The 13,136-nt window shown below is 59.3% G+C and overlaps 3 non-coding genes and 2 pseudogenes across 3 annotated transcripts; all 5 read left to right on the top strand.

Annotated features, from left to right (window-relative positions):
• Positions 1 to 1,764: 1,764 nt before the first annotated feature.
• Positions 1,765 to 1,883, top strand: LOC146716038 (5S ribosomal RNA). The gene has a single exon (XR_014919640.1). It is a non-coding gene; the product is annotated as a 5S ribosomal RNA (ribosomal RNA).
• A 1,294-nt stretch (positions 1,884 to 3,177) lies between these two features.
• On the top strand, positions 3,178 to 3,296 carry LOC146716039 (5S ribosomal RNA). Its single transcript, XR_014919641.1, has one exon. It is a non-coding gene; the product is annotated as a 5S ribosomal RNA (ribosomal RNA).
• Positions 3,297 to 4,789: 1,493 nt separating this feature from the next.
• Positions 4,790 to 4,908, top strand: LOC146716040 (5S ribosomal RNA; annotated as a pseudogene).
• A 3,791-nt stretch (positions 4,909 to 8,699) lies between these two features.
• Positions 8,700 to 8,818, top strand: LOC146716041 (5S ribosomal RNA). The gene has a single exon (XR_014919642.1). It is a non-coding gene; the product is annotated as a 5S ribosomal RNA (ribosomal RNA).
• Positions 8,819 to 12,847: 4,029 nt separating this feature from the next.
• On the top strand, positions 12,848 to 12,966 carry LOC146716042 (5S ribosomal RNA; annotated as a pseudogene).
• Positions 12,967 to 13,136: the final 170 nt, after the last annotated feature.

Consider the following 13,136-nt stretch of genomic DNA (forward strand, 5'->3'; position numbering starts at 1 on the left):
CCTTTTGCTGCTGGCTGAGGCCACTTACACCACACCAGTGCCTGTGGCTTCTGGCTGAGGCCAATTACACCACACCAGGGCCTGTGGCTGCTGGCTGAGGCGACTTACACCACACCAGGGCCTGTGGCTCTTGCTCAGGCCACTCACATCACACCAGGCCCTGCGCTTCTGGCCGAGGCCATCTTCACCAAACCAGGCCCTGTGGTTCTTGCTCAGGCCACTTACACCACACCAGGGCCTTATTTGCTATTGAGGCCACTTACACCACACCAGGGTCTGTGGCTCTTGCTCAGGCCACTTACACCACACCAGGGCCTGTGGCTCTTGCTCAGGCCACTTACACCACACCAGGGCCTGTGGCTGCTGGCTGAGGCCACCTACACCACACCAGGGCATTAGTTGCTATTGAGGCCAATTACACCACACCAGGGTCTGTGGCTCTTGCTCAGGCCACTTACACCACACCAGGGCCTGTGGCTCTTGCTCAGGCCACTTACACCACACCAGGGCCTGTGGCACTGGCTGAGGCCACTTACACCACACCAGGGCCTGTGGCTGCTGGCTGAGGCCACTTACACCACACCAGGGCCTGAGTGACCGGCTGTGGCCACTTACACCACACCAGGGCCTGTGGCTGCTGGCTGAGGCCAGTTACACCACAACAGAGCCTGTGGCTGCTGGCTGAAGCCACTTACACCACACCAGGGCCTTAGTTGCTATTGAGGCCACTTACACCACACCAGGGCCTGTGGCTGCTGGCTGAGGCCACCTACACCACACCAGGGCCTGTGGCTGCTGGCTGAGGCCACTTACACCACACCAGGGCCTGTGGCTGCTGGCTGAAGCCACTTACACCACACCAGGGCCTTAGTTGCTATTGAGGCCACTTACACCACACCAGGGCCTGTGGCTGCTGGCTGAGGCCACCTACACCACACCAGGGCCCTTTTGCTGCTGGCTGAGGCCACTTACACCACACCAGTGCCTGTGGCTTCTGGCTGAGGCCAATTACACCACACCAGGGCCTGTGGCTGCTGGCTGAGGCCACTTACACCACACCAGGGCCTGTGGCTCTTGCTCAGGCCACTCACATCACACCAGGCCCTGCGCTTCTGGCCGAGGCCATCTTCACCAAACCAGGCCCTGTGGTTCTTGCTCAGGCCACTTACACCACACCAGGGCCTTATTTGCTATTGAGGCCACTTACACCACACCAGGGCCTGTGGCTCTTGCTTAGGCCACTTACACCACACCAGGGCCTGTGGCACTTGCTCAGGCCACTTACACCACACCAGGGCCTGTGGCTGCTGGCTGAGGCCACCTACACCACACCAGGGCCTGTGGCTCTTGCTCAGGCCACTTACACCACACCAGGGCCTGTGGCACTGGCTGAGGCCACTTAGACCACACCAGGGCCTGTGGCTGCTGGCTGAGGCCACTTACACCACACCAGGGCCTGTGGCTGCTGGCTGAGGCCACTTACACCAAACCAGGGCCTGTGGCTGCTTGCTGAGGCCATCTTCACCAAACCAGGCCCTGTGCTGCTTGCTGTGGCCATGTAAAACACACCAGGTCGTGTGCTGGTTCTTGAGGCCATCTTCAACAATCCAGGGCCTGTGCTGTTGGATAAATGCCAAACTGAGCCTTTGGGTTAGGGTATTATGCAAACATGCAGGTATGGTTATAGGATTGTCTTCGTAACTTCAGGTACTTGCCACCTAATCACTTGAATCCATAAATTTAGACATTGTGCTGGGGCCAGCAGCTTACGGCCATACCACCCTGAGCACGCCCGACCTCGTCTGATCTCGGAAGCTAAGCAGGGCTGGGCTTGGTTAGTACTTGGATGGGAGACTGCCTGGGAATACCTGGTGCTGTAAGCCTTTGATTTTCATGTCATTGAACCGCTTTTGATCCAGAGAAGGGGTGTATTAAAAGACCAAAAGCAGCTGCCCATTAATGAGGGCACATTAACGACATTGCTTTTGGCTGTTTTCCAATGTCTTGTGCTGCTAGCTGATGCCACCTACACCACACCACGGCCTTATTTGCTGGCTGAGGCCACATACACCAAACCAGGGCCTTAGTTGCTATTGAGGCCAATTACACCACACCAGGGCCTGTGGCTCTTGCTCAGGCCACTTACACCACACCAGGGCCTGTGGCTCTTGCTCAGGCCACTTACACCACACCAGGGCCTGTGGCTCTTTCTCAGGCCACTCATATCACACCAGGCCCTGTGCTTCTGGCTGAGGCAACTTAGACCAAACCAGGGCCGGTGGCTGCTGGCTGAGGCCACTTACACCACACCAGGGCCTGTGGCTGCTGGCTGAGGCCATCTACACCACACCAGGGCCTGTGGCTGCTGGCTGAGGCGACTTACACCACACCAGGGCCCTTTTGCTGCTGGCTGAGGCCACTTACACCACACCAGTGCCTGTGGCTTCTGGCTGAGGCGACTTACACCACACCAGGGCCTGTGGCTGCTGGCTGAGGCCACTTACACCACACCAGGGCCTGTGGCTGCTGGCTTAGGCCACCTACACCACACCAGGGCGTTAGTTGCTATTGAGGCCAATTACACCACACCATGGTCTGTGGCTCTTGCTCAGGCCACTTACACCACACCAGGGCCTGTGGCACTGGCTGAGGCCACTTACACCACACCAGGGCCTGTGGCTGCTGGCTGAGGCCACTTACACCACACAAGGGCTTGTGGCTGCTGGCTGAGGCCACCTACACCACACCAGGGCCTGTGGCTGCTGGCTGAGGCCACCTACACCACACCAGGGCCTGTGGCTCTTGCTCAGGCCACTTACACCACACCAGGGCCTGTGGCTCTTGCTCTGGCCACTTACACCACACCAGGGCCTGTGGCTCTTGCTCAGGCCACTCATATCACACCAGGCCCTGTGCTTCTGGCTGAGGCCATCTTCACCAAACCAGGCCCTGTGCTGCTTGCTGTGGCCATGTACAACACACCAGGCCCTGTGCTGTTTCCTGAGGCCATCTTCAACAATCCAGGGCCTGTGCTGTTGGATAAATGCCAAACTGAGCCTTTGGGTTAGGGTATTATGCAAACATGCAGGTATGGTTATAGGATTGTCTTCGTAACTTCAGGTACTTGCCACCTAATCACTTGAATCCATAAATTGAGACATTGTGCTGGGCCCAGCAGCTTACGGCCATACCACCCTGAGCACGCCCGACCTCGTCTGATCTCGGAAGCTAAGCAGGGCTGGGCTTGGTTAGTACTTGGATGGGAGACTGCCTGGGAATACCTGGTGCTGTAAGCCTTTGATTTTCATGTCATTGAACTGCTTTTGATCCAGAGAAGGGGTGTATTAAAAGACCAAAAGCAGCTGCCCATTAATGAGGGCACATTAACGACACTGCTTTTGGCTGTTTTCCAATGTCTTGTGCTGCTAGCTGATGCCACCTACACCACACCAGGGCCTGAGTGACCGGCTGGGGCCACTTACACCACATCAGGGCCTGTGGCTCTGGCTGAGGCCACTTACACCACACCAGGGCCTGTGGCTGCTGGCTGAGGCCAGTTACACCACACCAGAGCCTGTGGCTGCTGGCTGAAGCCACTTACACCACACCAGGGCCTTAGTTGCTATTGAGGCCACTTACACCACACCAGGGCCTGTGGCTGCTGGCTGAGGCCACCTACACCACACCAGGGCCTTAGTTGCTATTGAGGCCAATTACACCACACCAGGGTCTGTGGCTCTTGCTCAGGCCACTTACACCACACCAGGGCCTGTGGCACTGGCTGAGGCCACTTACACCACACCAGGGCCTTTGGCTGCTGGCTTAGGCCACCTACACCACACCAGGGCCTTAGTTGCTATTGAGGCCAATTACACCACACAAGGGCCTGTGGCTGCTGGCTGAGGCCACCTACACCACACCAGGGCCTGTGGCTGCTGGCTGAGGCCACTTACACCACACCAGGGCCCTTTTGCTGCTGGCTGAGGCCACTTACACCACACCAGTGCCTGTGGCTTCTGGCTGAGGCGACGTACACCACACCAGGGCCTGTGGCTGCTGGCTGAGGCCACTTACACCACACCAGGGCCTGTGGCTGCTGGCTGAGGCCACCTACACCACACCAGGGCATTAGTTGCTATTGAGGCCAATTACACCACACCAGGGTCTGTGGCTCTTGCTCAGGCCACTTACACCACACCAGGGCCTGTGGCTCTTGCTCAGGCCACTTACACCACACCAGGGCCTGTGGCTGCTGGCTGAGGCCACTTACACCACACCAGGGCCTGTGGCTGCTGGCTGAGGCCACCTACACCACACCAGGGCCTGTGGCTGCTGGCTGAGGCCACCTACACCACACCAGGGCCTGTGGCTGCTGGCTGAGGCCACTTACACCACACCAGTGCCTGTGGCTTCTGGCTGAGGCGACTTACACCACACCAGGGCCTGTGGCTGCTGGCTGAGGCCACTTACACCACACCAAGGCCTGTGGCTCTTGCTCAGGCCACTCACATCACACCAGGCCCTGCGCTTCTGGCCGAGGCCATCTTCACCAAACCAGGCCCTGTGCTCCTTGCTGTGGCCATGTACAACACACCAGGCCCTGTGCTGGTTCCTGAGGCCATCTTCAACAATCCAGGGCCTGTGCTGTTGGATAAATGCCAAACTGAGCCTTTGGGTTAGGGTATTATGCAAACATGCAGGTATGGTTATAGCATTGTCTTCGTAACTTCAGGTACTTGCCACCTAATCACTTGAATCCATAAATTGAGACATTGTGCTGGAGCCAGCAGCTTACGGCCATACCACCCTGAGCACGCCCGACCTCGTCTGATCTCGGAAGCTAAGCATGGCTGGGCTTGGTTAGTACTTGGATGGGAGACTGCCTGGGAATACCTGGTGCTGTAACCCTTTGATTTTCATGTCATTGAACCGCTTTTGATCCAGAGAAGGGGTGTATTAAAAGACCAAAAGCAGCTACCCATTAATGAGGGCACATTAACGACACTGCTTTTGGCTCTTTTCCAATGTCTTGTGCTGCTAGCTGATGCAACCTACACCACACAAGGGCCTGAGTGACCGGCTGGGGCCACTTACACCACATCAGGGCCTGTGGCTCTGGCTGAGGCCACTTTCACCACACCAGGGCCTGTGGCTGCTGGCTGAGGCCACCTACACCACACCAGGGCATTAGTTGCTATTGAGGCCAATTACACCACACCAGGGTCTGTGGCTCTTGCTCAGGCCACTTACACCACACCAGGGCCTGTGGCTCTTGCTCAGGCCACTTACACCACACCAGGGCCTGTGGCTGCTGGCTGAGGCCACCTACACCACACCAGGGCATTAGTTGCTATTGAGGCCAATTACACCACACCAGGGTCTGTGGCTCTTGCTCAGGCCACTTACACCACACCAGGGCCTGTGGCTCTTGCTCAGGCCACTTACACCACACCAGGGCCTGTGGCACTGGCTGAGGCCACTTACACCACACCAGGGCCTGTGGCTGCTGGCTGAGGCCACTTACACCACACCAGGGCCTGTGGCTGCTGGCTGAGGCTACTTACACCACACCAGGGCCTGTGGCTGGTGGCTGAGGCCACCTACACCACACCAGGGCCTGTGGCTGCTGGCTGAGGCGACTTATACCACACCAGGGCCCTTTTGCTGCTGGCTGAGGCCACTTACACCACACCAGTGCCTGTGGCTTCTGTCTGAGGCGACTTACACCACACCAGGGCCTGTGGCTGCTGGCTGAGGCCAATTATACCACACCAGGGTCTGTGGCTCTTGCTCAGGCCACTTACACCATACCAGGGCCTGTGGCACTGGCTGAGGCCACTTACACCACACCAGGGCCTGTGGCTGCTGGCTGAGGCCACTTACACCACACCAGGGCCTGTGGCTGCTGGCTGAGGCCACTTACACCACACCAGGGCCTGTGGCTGCTGGCTGAGGCCACCTACACCACACCAGGGCCTGTGGCTGCTGGCTGAGGCGACTTACACCACACCAGGGCCCTTTTGCTGCTGGCTGAGGCCACTTACACCACACCAGTGCCTGTGGCTTCTGGCTGAGGCGACTTACACCACACCAGGGCCTGTGGCTGCTGGCTGATGCCACCTACACCACACCAGGGCCTGAGTGACCGGCTGGGGCCACTTACACCACATCAGGGCCTGTGGCTGCTGGCTGAGGCCAGTTACACCACACCAGAGCCTGTGGCTGCTGGCTGAAGCCACTTACACCACACCAGGGCCTTAGTTGCTATTGAGGCCACTTACACCACACCAGGGCCTGTGGCTGCTGGCTGAGGCCACCTACACCACACCAGGGCCTGTGGCTGCTGGCTGAGGCCACTTACACCACACCAGGGCCTGTGGCTGCTGGCTGAAGCCACTTACACCACACCAGGGCCTTAGTTGCTATTGAGGCCACTTACACCACACCAGGGCCTGTGGCTGCTGGCTGAGGCCACCTACACCACACCAGGGCCCTTTTGCTGCTGGCTGAGGCCACTTACACCACACCAGTGCCTGTGGCTTCTGGCTGAGGCCACTTACACCACACCAGGGCCTGTGGCTGCTGGCTGAGGCCACTTACACCACACCAGGGCCTGTGGCTCTTGCTCAGGCCACTCACATCACACCAGGCCCTGCGCTTCTGGCCGAGGCCATCTTCACCAAACCAGGCCCTGTGGTTCTTGCTCAGGCCACTTACACCACACCAGGGCCTTATTTGCTATTGAGGCCACTTACACCACACCAGGGCCTGTGGCACTTGCTCAGGCCACTTACACCACACCAGGGCCTGTGGCACTTGCTCAGGCCACTTACACCACACCAGGGCCTGTGGCTGCTGGCTGAGGCCACTTACACCACACCAGGGCCTGTGGCTCTTGCTCAGGCCACTTACACCACACCAGGGCCTGTGGCTGCTGGCTGAGGCCACTTACACCACACCAGGGCCTGTGGCTGCTGGCTGAGGCCACCTACACCACACCAGGGCCTGTGGCTGCTGGCTGAGGCCACCTACACCACACCAGGGCCTGTGGCTGCTGGCTGAGGCGACTTACACCACACCAGGGCCCTTTTGCTGCTGGCTGAGGCCACTTACACCACACCAGTGCCTGTGGCTTCTGGTGAGGCGACTTACACCACACCAGGGCCTGTGGCTGCTGGCTGATGCCACCTACACCACACCAGGGCCTGAGTGACCGGCTGGGGCCACTTACACCACATCAGGGCCTGTGGCTGCTGGCTGAGGCCAGTTACACCACACCAGAGCCTGTGGCTGCTGGCTGAAGCCACTTACACCACACCAGGGCCTTAGTTGCTATTGAGGCCACTTACACCACACCAGGGCCTGTGGCTGCTGGCTGAGGCCACCTACACCACACCAGGGCCTGTGGCTGCTGGCTGAGGCCACTTACACCACACCAGGGCCTGTGGCTGCTGGCTGAAGCCACTTACACCACACCAGGGCCTTAGTTGCTATTGAGGCCACTTACACCACACCAGGGCCTGTGGCTGCTGGCTGAGGCCACCTACACCACACCAGGGCCCTTTTGCTGCTGGCTGAGGCCACTTACACCACACCAGTGCCTGTGGCTTCTGGCTGAGGCCACTTACACCACACCAGGGCCTGTGGCTGCTGGCTGAGGCCACCTACACCACACCAGGGCCTGTGGCTGCTGGCTGAGGCGACTTACACCACACCAGGGCCCTTTTGCTGCTGGCTGAGGCCACTTACACCACACCAGTGCCTGTGGCTTCTGGCTGAGGCGACTTACACCACACCAGGGCCTGTGGCTGCTGGCTGATGCCACCTACACCACACCAGGGCCTGAGTGACCGGCTGGGGCCACTTACACCACATCAGGGCCTGTGGCTGCTGGCTGAGGCCAGTTACACCACACCAGAGCCTGTGGCTGCTGGCTGAAGCCACTTACACCACACCAGGGCCTTAGTTGCTATTGAGGCCACTTACACCACACCAGGGCCTGTGGCTGCTGGCTGAGGCCACCTACACCACACCAGGGCCTTAGTTGCTATTGAGGCCAATTACACCACACCAGGGTCTGTGGCTCTTGCTCAGGCCACTTACACCACACCAGGGCCTGTGGCACTGGCTGAGGCCACTTACACCACACCAGGGCCTGTGGCTGATGGCTTAGGCCACCTACACCACACCAGGGCCTTAGTTGCTATTGAGGCCAATTACACCACACAAGGGCCTGTGGCTGCTGGCTGAGGCCACCTACACCACACCAGGGCCTGTGGCTGCTGGCTGAGGCCACTTACACCACACCAGTGCCTGTGGCTTCTGGCTGAGGCGACTTACACCACACCAGGGCCTGTGGCTGCTGGCTGAGGCCACTTACACCACACCAAGGCCTGTGGCTCTTGCTCAGGCCACTCACATCACACCAGGCCCTGCGCTTCTGGCCGAGGCCATCTTCACCAAACCAGGCCCTGTGCTCCTTGCTGTGGCCATGTACAACACACCAGGCCCTGTGCTGGTTCCTGAGGCCATCTTCAACAATCCAGGGCCTGTGCTGTTGGATAAATGCCAAACTGAGCCTTTGGGTTAGGGTATTATGCAAACATGCAGGTATGGTTATAGCATTGTCTTCGTAACTTCAGGTACTTGCCACCTAATCACTTGAATCCATAAATTGAGACATTGTGCTGGAGCCAACAGCTTACGGCCATACCACCCTGAGCACGCCCGACCTCGTCTGATCTCGGAAGCTAAGCAGGGCTGGGCTTGGTTAGTACTTGGATGGGAGACTGCCTGGGAATACCTGGTGCTGTAAGCCTTTGATTTTCATGTCATTGAACCGCTTTTGATCCAGAGAAGGGGTGTATTAAAAGACCAAAAGCAGCTGCCCATTAATGAGGGCACATTAACGACACTGCTTTTGGCTCTTTTCCAATGTCTTGTGCTGCTAGCTGATGCAACCTACACCACACAAGGGCCTGAGTGACCGGCTGGGGCCACTTACACCACATCAGGGCCTGTGGCTCTGGCTGAGGCCACTTTCACCACACCAGGGCCTGTGGCTCTGGCTGAGGCCACTTTCACCACACCAGGGCCTGTGGCTGCTGGCTGAGGCCACCTACACCACACCAGGGCATTAGTTGCTATTGAGGCCAATTACACCACACCAGGGTCTGTGGCTCTTGCTCAGGCCACTTACACCACACCAGGGCCTGTGGCTCTTGCTCAGGCCACTTACACCACACCAGGGCCTGTGGCTGCTGGCTGAGGCCACCTACACCACACCAGGGCATTAGTTGCTATTGAGGCCAATTACACCACACCAGGGTCTGTGGCTCTTGCTCAGGCCACTTACACCACACCAGGGCCTGTGGCTCTTGCTCAGGCCACTTACACCACACCAGGGCCTGTGGCACTGGCTGAGGCCACTTACACCACACCAGGGCCTGTGGCTGCTGGCTGAGGCCAATTATACCACACCAGGGTCTGTGGCTCTTGCTCAGGCCACTTACACCACACCAGGGCCTGTGGCACTGGCTGAGGCCACTTACATCACACCAGGGCCTGTGGCTGCTGGCTGAGGCCACTTACACCACACCAGGGCCTGTGGCTGCTGGCTGAGGCCACTTACACCACACCAGGGCCTGTGGCTGCTGGCTGAGGCCACCTACACCACACCAGGGCCTGTGGCTGCTGGCTGAGGCGACTTACACCACACCAGGGCCCTTTTGCTGCTGGCTGAGGCCACTTACACCACACCAGTGCCTGTGGCTTCTGGCTGAGGCGACTTACACCACACCAGGGCCTGTGGCTGCTGGCTGATGCCACCTACACCACACCAGGGCCTGAGTGACCGGCTGGGGCCACTTACACCACATCAGGGCCTGTGGCTGCTGGCTGAGGCCAGTTACACCACACCAGAGCCTGTGGCTGCTGGCTGAAGCCACTTACACCACACCAGGGCCTTAGTTGCTATTGAGGCCACTTACACCACACCAGGGCCTGTGGCTGCTGGCTGAGGCCACCTACACCACACCAGGGCCTGTGGCTGCTGGCTGAGGCCACTTACACCACACCAGGGCCTGTGGCTGCTGGCTGAAGCCACTTACACCACACCAGGGCCTTAGTTGCTATTGAGGCCACTTACACCACACCAGGGCCTGTGGCTGCTGGCTGAGGCCACCTACACCACACCAGGGCCCTTTTGCTGCTGGCTGAGGCCACTTACACCACACCAGTGCCTGTGGCTTCTGGCTGAGGCCACTTACACCACACCAGGGCCTGTGGCTGCTGGCTGAGGCCACTTACAAAACACCAGGGCCTGTGGCTCTTGCTCAGGCCACTCACATCACACCAGGCCCTGCGCTTCTGGCCGAGGCCATCTTCACCAAACCAGGCCCTGTGGTTCTTGCTCAGGCCACTTACACCACACCAGGGCCTTATTTGCTATTGAGGCCACTTACACCACACCAGGGCCTGTGGCACTTGCTCAGGCCACTTACACCACACCAGGGCCTGTGGCACTTGCTCAGGCCACTTACACCACACCAGGGCCTGTGGCTGCTGGCTGAGGCCACTTACACCACACCAGGGCCTGTGGCTCTTGCTCAGGCCACTTACACCACACCAGGGCCTGTGGCTGCTGGCTGAGGCCACTTACACCACACCAGGGCCTGTGGCTGCTGGCTGAGGCCACCTACACCACACCAGGGCCTGTGGCTGCTGGCTGAGGCCACCTACACCACACCAGGGCCTGTGGCTGCTGGCTGAGGCCACTTAGACCACACCAGTGCCTGTGGCTTCTGGCTGAGGCGACTTACACCACACCAGGGCCTGTGGCTGCTGGCTGAGGCCACTTACACCACACCAGGGCCTGTGGCTGCTGGCTGAGGCCACTTACACCACACCAGGGCCTGTGGCTGCTGGCTGAGGCTACTTACACCACACCAGGGCCTGTGGCTGGTGGCTGAGGCCACCTACACCACACCAGGGCCTGTGGCTGCTGGCTGAGGCGACTTATACCACACCAGGGCCCTTTTGCTGCTGGCTGAGGCCACTTACACCACACCAGTGCCTGTGGCTTCTGTCTGAGGCGACTTACACCACACCAGGGCCTGTGGCTGCTGGCTGAGGCCAATTATACCACACCAGGGTCTGTGGCTCTTGCTCAGGCCACTTACACCACACCAGGGCCTGTGGCACTGGCTGAGGCCACTTACACCACACCAGGGCCTGTGGCTGCTGGCTGAGGCCACTTACACCACACCAGGGCCTGTGGCTGCTGGCTGAGGCCACTTACACCACACCAGGGCCTGTGGCTGCTGGCTGAGGCCACCTACACCACACCAGGGCCTGTGGCTGCTGGCTGAGGCGACTTACACCACACCAGGGCCCTTTTGCTGCTGGCTGAGGCCACTTACACCACACCAGTGCCTGTGGCTTCTGGCTGAGGCGACTTACACCACACCAGGGCCTGTGGCTGCTGGCTGATGCCACCTACACCACACCAGGGCCTGAGTGACCGGCTGGGGCCACTTACACCACATCAGGGCCTGTGGCTGCTGGCTAAGGCCAGTTACACCACACCAGAGCCTGTGGCTGCTGGCTGAAGCCACTTACGCCACACCAGGGCCTTAGTTGCTATTGAGGCCACTTACACCACACCAGGGCCTGTGGCTGCTGGCTGAGGCCACCTACACCACACTAGGGCCTGTGGCTGCTGGCTGAGGCCACTTACACCACACCAGGGCCTGTGGCTGCTGGCTGAAGCCACTTACACCACACCAGGGCCTTAGTTGCTATTGAGGCCACTTACACCACACCAGGGCCTTTGGCTGCTGGCTGAGGCCACCTACACCACACCAGGGCCCTTTTGCTGCTGGCTGAGGCCACTTACACCACACCAGTGCCTGTGGCTTCTGGCTGAGGCCACTTACACCACACCAGGGCCTGTGGCTGCTGGCTGAGGCCACTTACAAAACACCAGGGCCTGTGGCTCTTGCTCAGGCCACTCACATCACACCAGGCCCTGCGCTTCTGGCCGAGGCCATCTTCACCAAACCAGGCCCTGTGGTTCTTGCTCAGGCCACTTACACCACACCAGGGCCTTATTTGCTATTGAGGCCACTTACACCACACCAGGGCCTGTGGCACTTGCTCAGGCCACTTACACCACACCAGGGCCTGTGGCACTTGCTCAGGCCACTTACACCACACCAGGGCCTGTGGCTGCTGGCTGAGGCCACTTACACCACACCAGGGCCTGTGGCTCTTGCTCAGGCCACTTACACCACACCAGGGCCTGTGGCTGCTGGCTGAGGCCACTTACACCACACCAGGGCCTGTGGCTGCTGGCTGAGGCCACCTACACCACACCAGGGCCTGTGGCTGCTGGCTGAGGCCACCTACACCACACCAGGGCCTGTGGCTGCTGGCTGAGGCCACTTAGACCACACCAGTGCCTGTGGCTTCTGGCTGAGGCGACTTACACCACACCAGGGCCTGTGGCTGCTGGCTGAGGCCACTTACACCACACCAAGGCCTGTGGCTCTTGCTCAGGCCACTCACATCACACCAGGCCCTGCGCTTCTGGCCGAGGCCATCTTCACCAAACCAGGCCCTGTGCTCCTTGCTGTGGCCATGTACAACACACCAGGCCCTGTGCTGGTTCCTGAGGCCATCTTCAACAATCCAGGGCCTGTGCTGTTGGATAAATGCCAAACTGAGCCTTTGGGTTAGGGTATTATGCAAACATGCAGGTATGGTTATAGCATTGTCTTCGTAACTTCAGGTACTTGCCACCTAATCACTTGAATCCATAAATTGAGACATTGTGCTGGAGGCAGCAGCTTACGGCCATACCACCGTGAGCACGCCAGACCTCGTCTGATCTCGGAAGCTAAGCAGGGCTGGGCTTGGTTAGTACTTGGATGGGAGACTGCCTGGGAATACCTGGTGCTGTAAGCCTTTCATTTTCATATCATTGAACCGCTTTTGATCCAGAGAAGGGGTGTATTAAAAGACCAAAAGCAGCTGCCCATTAATGAGGGCACATTAACGACACTGCTTTTGGCTGTTTTCCAATGTCTTGTGCTGCTAGCTGATGCCACCTACACCACACCAGGGCCTGAGTGACC

This window comes from Copadichromis virginalis, linkage group LG3 (assembly GCF_057382275.1).
Source record: "Copadichromis virginalis isolate Kocher_CV1m ecotype Utaka linkage group LG3, C_Virginalis_male_GT1.1, whole genome shotgun sequence".
Lineage (NCBI taxonomy): Eukaryota > Metazoa > Chordata > Actinopteri > Cichliformes > Cichlidae > Copadichromis > Copadichromis virginalis.